The sequence below is a fragment of the Colius striatus genome, chromosome 4, assembly GCF_028858725.1.
Source record: "Colius striatus isolate bColStr4 chromosome 4, bColStr4.1.hap1, whole genome shotgun sequence".
NCBI classification, from domain to species: domain Eukaryota; kingdom Metazoa; phylum Chordata; class Aves; order Coliiformes; family Coliidae; genus Colius; species Colius striatus.
The window spans coordinates 8676139-8682492 of record NC_084762.1 but is presented as its reverse complement, the minus strand read 5'-3'; the positions used below and the strand labels follow the sequence as shown (position 1 = coordinate 8682492).

At 42.3% G+C, this 6354-nt stretch overlaps 1 non-coding gene across 1 annotated transcript; it reads right to left on the bottom strand.

Annotated features, from left to right (window-relative positions):
* Positions 1–5852: 5852 nt before the first annotated feature.
* On the bottom strand, positions 5853–6038 carry LOC133625413 (U2 spliceosomal RNA). The gene has a single exon (XR_009818721.1). It is a non-coding gene; the product is annotated as a U2 spliceosomal RNA (small nuclear RNA).
* Positions 6039–6354: the final 316 nt, after the last annotated feature.

The following is a 6354-nucleotide window of genomic DNA, read 5'->3' as shown; positions in this document are numbered from 1 at the left end:
CACAAACACTTCTCATTCCATTGGTTTACTGTGGAGGAAGGAGGAGAGGAACAGTAAAGAACTTTCTGTCTTTAGATGTTCGCTCGGTGTCTTTAAATGCTTTCATGCTAGCAAGCATCCAAAGGCAGCAGGTGAACACTTAAAGACAGTGTGTGTATATATATATATATATATATATATATATATATATACATGCACACACTTGTATGTATAAATGCATGTGTGTTTTTTGTCTGCATTCAGTTTCCATTAGCAGAAAAAGATAGTTCAGAAAGGAGAAAAACTGTGGGCTGGCTACAGGACCAACACGTCTCCAAGGGGAGATTTGGAAAGGAAATTAGGTGAAAAGAAAGAAACACTGCACATGCCCTCTTTTGCTTTACTTGCTCAGCACTGCTTTTTTAAATTAGGTTTGTTGGGTTTTTTTTTTTAAATACAGCAAAAAAGCTATTTAGTTTAAATTATGCAATGAAAATTAACTGTCTTCACTCCACTGAATTCCTTTTCATCATCTTAGAGTCCTCTATTGTACTACTAAAGCCATTTTTGTCTGGTAGGTTGGTTTGCTTGGGTCAGAAACAACTCTGGGATTTTCACACTGTCTACTCATCTTCCTGTCTTGCAGTTTCCACATTTTTTAACCCATATACTATATTTCCCAACAAAACACAGCTGGTTCACCTGGATAGCTCTTTAATAACTCTTTAAGCTTTATCCAAGGAGGAATAGCATGCATTACCTCACTTTCCTGCTGTGCTGGTGCATGAGTATTTGCCTGAGCTCTGCATTTCCTCCATGGCCCTCTGAGCATCTTCAGGGAATGGTGAAAATGCTGGGACATATGAACACTTTGTGTGGCAGGGATGTAGGAATCACAGAGTTATAGAATGAATCTAGGAATGTGGAGTGGTTTTGGAAAGGATTAGGCAGCAGGCAAAAAAAACGGCTCCAAAAGGGAGAAAAGGACAGACCAGGACCTTCTGTATCCCCTTTTCCTTGCAAGAAAGCCTCAGCTGAACTTTGGAACTGGATACAGGATAAATTGCCCTCACACATCCCATGCGTATTTTGTATTAGAAACATCTAAGAGGTTTATGCAAGCTCACGGGAAGAAGAGAAACCTAAAATGGAAGGCAACAGGCTTGGTGTGCTAGAAGCAGCAACCACCTAGGCTGATACGGTCCACAAACCCAGAATAGATGTGTTTTACTAAGTAGTTACTGTTTGCATGCCTTCATATTTACCCTCTTTATCACGCTCACAAGCTGAGGAGGAAATTTCCTTTGTCCACCCCCACACTTCTGTGGCGGCTGTTATCAGACGGCCTCTCCTCCCCGTGACATTCCATTGTGGTTCTGTGAGACACAGAAAATGAGGCCTGCGTTTGACTTCACCAGTGAGGCCTGTGTTTGACTTTGCCACAGCTCATAATGCTTGTTTCCCTGCTCGCCAATGACAGGACAGCTCTTGGTCTTCAACAGTGGTTGGGAAACACAAAAATGATGCAGCACAACATGATCCAGCTATTTGAAAGCTTCAAGCTCAAATGCTTTTGAGTTGTAATGACTGCCTGAGTTCATCCAGGAGTTGCAAGCAGTTTAATCTTTATTACTGAGCTCTAGAGACAACTTCTTTCTGCTTTCTCCCTTTCTATCAGAAGCAGACAAAGGTTACATAGACAAATATCCCCAAACTCTGGTTGCACATAGTCTCTTTTGTTCTGCTGTAACAACTTGTCCTGCTGCCTGGAAGAACGTCACCTTTTTAGGAACAATTATCTTCACTGCTGCCAACTTTCTGCTGGTGCCAGATAGGTTGGGGGCAGGAGAGGTACTGTCCTGTGCAGGTGTACAATAGGTTACTTAGTGGGTCCAAAAGGCTATCCTTTTCCTTCTGAAGACTAATAAGGGGACTAGCATCAATACAATCTACTTTCTGAGCAGATTAGGATTTGGGAAGCATAAAGCAATGATTGGACTCTGTGATCTTAAAGGTCTTTTCCAACCTAAACGATTCTATGACTCTATAAGCAAATTAGTGCAGGCTTTTCTCCTAGTGCCTGGGCTTGGGCACAGAGGATCAAAATCTTTGGGAAAAAGAAGCTCTGTTACAAAATCTGTAATGGGCCTTGCTTTTGGACAATTCTTTGTAAATCAGGTACTTCATGCTTGGAATAAGAGTCTATATTATGGCTTCATTTTCTTTAGAAATCAGCACGCAAAGACTCAGCTGTTTCTCCTTCAAGGTGTATGGTATTACTGCCAGAGGAAACAAGACACAGCCTAATTGTAGGAATTTGCCTCTTTTTTTTGGTCTAGTCTCAGTGCTAGGCTTTGCAACAGTGACTAAATATTTATGATTTGCTGTCAAAAGTGCAAAGCAGTGAATCAAGGTAAGCATTTTAAGACCTGGGTGCTGTGAGTGACTCACCGAGACTAACTGGCTCAAAGATCAGAGAAAACCCCTTCCCTGAGCTTCTCTACTGAAGTAGGAGGAGCCATCCACTTTCTGCCACCTCCACCAAAAACCACAGCAGTCAGCAGGGATGGCTTGTTTTGTACTGAAACAGCAAAACAGGATCACTAAGGGGAAGAAAGGAGCTCATTCTCTTCGGAGGAAGGAGTCAACCCAACTCAAAACATCAAACGCCATCAGCGAAATGAACAAACTTTCTTCAGAGGGAGACTTAGCCACAAGCAGGAAAATGAAACAGATGTGAAAATCAAGGCCACACTAAAACAAAACAGTAGCCTGTACACAGCAGAGCAACAGTGCTGATGGAAAAGTCACAGAGAGTCAAGGGCTTGAGTATGTACATGCCCCCTTTCATAATGCGGCTCATTGATCTAAATGACTTCTAGATTAATAGAAACAGTAACGGATGATGTTCCTTTCTGAAAGACACTTTGTGTGGCTGATAGTTTGCTTATTCTGAATTGCAAAGATAACCATCCTGGTACTATATTTGTCATTTTCTTTCCACTGTCTCCTGACAGAATCACCATCCATACTGACACCCGAAAGTAATGTATGTGCTCCTTCGTTTAGCAGGTCAAAACAACCTACTCCTAAGCTAATACAGACTACACTTGTCTATATATTTCACAATATAGAGGAAAGGAGAACATTAACTTCTTTTAACTAAGATATGGGACAGGAATTCAGAAGATTAAAGTATTTTTGCCGTTGCCAAAATCTCACACACCTTCAGCAAATCCTTTTACCACCCATTACAAAAAATAAAGGGGGGGTGGGAAGAAATAAGCTTTCTCCATCTGTAAAGTGAAGACTGATGATTAAAACTAAGAGATGCTGAAAATACCATGGTGATGGAGACTCTTCAGCTGCACATACAGCCCCCGCTATGATGACAAGCAGCACTCGTCTCCCTTTGCATTCAGTGAATAAAGACAGAATTCTCCTACTTGCAAGAGATGTCAGCACCTTCCTCACAAAGGATTCAGTGATTTCTTTCTCTGCAATTTGTTTTGAATCTTACTCCTTTGGATTTAGACCAAAGATTTAGACCACAAGTATTAAGATTTCTGCTTTTCTGGCAAGTAAATGACATTTTCTTGAAGAAATAACCCATGTTGAGAATGTAAAAATGAATTTTTCTGGCTATTCCCATATTGTTTCTTCTCAAATATAAACATACTCACACATTTCCCTGGACCTACCTTCCACCATAGACATTTTGTCTCAGGGAATTCTGTCTCTGGATATTTACAGCCTTTCTGGAGACCCCATGGCCCTGCAAGAACTGTTGTTCCCTCAGTTGTCTCAGGCATGCAAAGATCCCAAAGCCACCCATGGTAGTGCATAAAGTAGTCTGTGCACAGTAAGTCAGAAGGTCAGTTCCACACCTAGCAGGTTGGACTCCCAGCATGGTAAGTTGCAGGAGTCAGGAGCTAGTGTATTGTCTCAGCTTCTTGCATCCATCTCATGTAAGGAAGGTGTGGATTTTGAGTAGCACTAGAAGAACAAAGCAGAAGTCTTCTAAGTTGTGGAGAAAGAGGACTGTGTCGTGGGTTTCTGCCTTTATTTCCTCAAAATTACTTCTCAATTTAATCCTGTCCTCTGAACAATCTGCATTTCCATTACATGAGAATAATGCTACTTTCTGTGGCACTTCAGGATGACAGTTTGAAGCTGCTCAAAAGCCATCACCACATTTTTATGGGGAGTTTTATATTGAAAAGGATCGTTAACTATACAATCACATAATTGGATCCTTATGCCACAGGTTTTGTTTGGAAAGCTCAAATGGTTTCTACATATGTTCATAAACTTGTTTTAGCACTGAGAGCATAAATGCATGACAAATTATCTGGGAGGAGAAGTGAAAGGGAGACCACCTCGGTTTTCATTTTTGTGAGGGAAGGAATCTGACATGCTGGAGGCACAGCAAGAAACCAATGAGGAACAGAACATACAACCATTGCTGCTGTTAACTATAGATCCTCAGCTCTGAAGCACTGGAAAGCCTTGCCCTTGGGGCCTTTTCTGCTAACAAAGTGTCCCAAAACTGCATCATCTTCAGGACATTTCAAAAAGTTGACTCAGATGAGGCTATTCTCCTTCTTTCTCCATCTACTGTAGGTTATTCCAGAAGGTTCTGAAGCACTTTTATACAGGTCTACAAGCATCATGTTGCTGGATTTTGTTTTTTTCAAGTTTTTTATTAGGTCTGACATAACTGTCACATGCACAACTCTGTTCAGCCATCAACAAGTGAAAAAACCCCAACAGAACGATTCTTTATGCTTTGCCACTTCTTTTTTTTCCCCCAAAATGAATGTAGGAACAGTCCTACATCCACAGACCTTCAAGTATTACTCTAACACAAAATGTACTAGTATAAGTCAAACAGTATGACTAAAACAGGATAAGGTCAATATCATATAGTTATACTTCCTTCCACTGGCAATATTTCCAGGAGACAGGCTTCATAAAGAGCTACACCCAATAGTAAAATAATTGGTGCTCAGTAAACAAATACAGAGAGCTGTTATAAAGTCCAACATGGAGATCAGCCAGAAATGAGCCACTACTTTTAAGTGGCAAGGTGTCAGCTGCAAATGAGCAACTCAACAGAAGCTGAGACATTTGTATAGTCAAACTACTAGGAGGCCTAAAATGCCAAAGTTAAAGCTGCAGGTGCTAGCAGGTTTGGCAAACTGAGCACTCTGCGTGTCCATACATGAGTCTATAGCTTTTGAAAGCGGTCTGTCCCATCTAAATGTAACATTTGATTTCTCTTACTTACAGAATTGATCAAAAGGTTTCAAAAAAGCAGCCTAAATGTGGCTGAGGGAATGGTAAATACACACTAGACAGCTGCCATGCCTTGTATTTTCCTCACCAGAACCAGGGACAGGATTTCATAGTGCAAACTAAGCAGAGACCTCTGCTACTCCTCCCTCCACTGCTGTGAGAGACTTGCTAAGTCAAAGACTACAGTCATGAACACTTAAAGCAGTTTTGGCTTTTTATAGAATCACATAATCGTTCAACCACTAACCTCACACTGCCAAGCCCATCACTGAACCACGTCCCTCAGCACCTCAACTACACAGGTTTGGAATCCCTCCAGGGATAGTGACTCCACCACCTCCCTGAGCAGCCTGTGCCAGCGACTAACAACTCTCTCAGGGAAAATGGTTCTCCTAATCTCCAATATAAACCTCCCTTAGTGCAACTTGAAGCCATTTCCTCTTGTCTTGTCATTCATTACTTGGGAGAAGAGATTGACCCCCCCAATCACAACTTCCTTTCCTTGTTGGTCACACAATCTCTGACACAAACCAGGATGTCATTGGCTTTCTTGGCCACCTGGGCACACTACTGGCTAAAAAAACCCATTCCCCTGAGGCACTGCAATCCTGGGACATGTCCAGAGTGGAGTAAGCAAGTGCTGGGTCCAACTCCCAACACCAAAACTCCATTTAATATGAAGTCCTCTCATCGAGGATAAGATATTAAACTGATAAGAACAGATTCTACACTTGATCTCAGTCAAAAGGCTGAGAAGCATTATAAAGGAGCTGGACAGCACGGAGGAGTCAGCTGCCTCCTGCCAGGAACAGAAAGCTGAGATGTGGCCGTCACAAGGGCAGGTTTAGGATGTAGTGCCTGCTCAGTGGCCTCAGGGGGAGGCCAGGACATGCAGTGTGCTCCCTGTGTACAGATTATTCCCAACAAAACCGCTCTAAGCACCATGGGAGTGTTGAGCCTGGAGGCTGAGGGGAGACAGGAGCACTCCAAAGCCATGGGGCTGGGGGACATGGGCTAGTGGTGGCCGTGGCAGTGCTGGGGGAACGCTGAACTTGGTGAATTTGAAGAGCTTTTCCA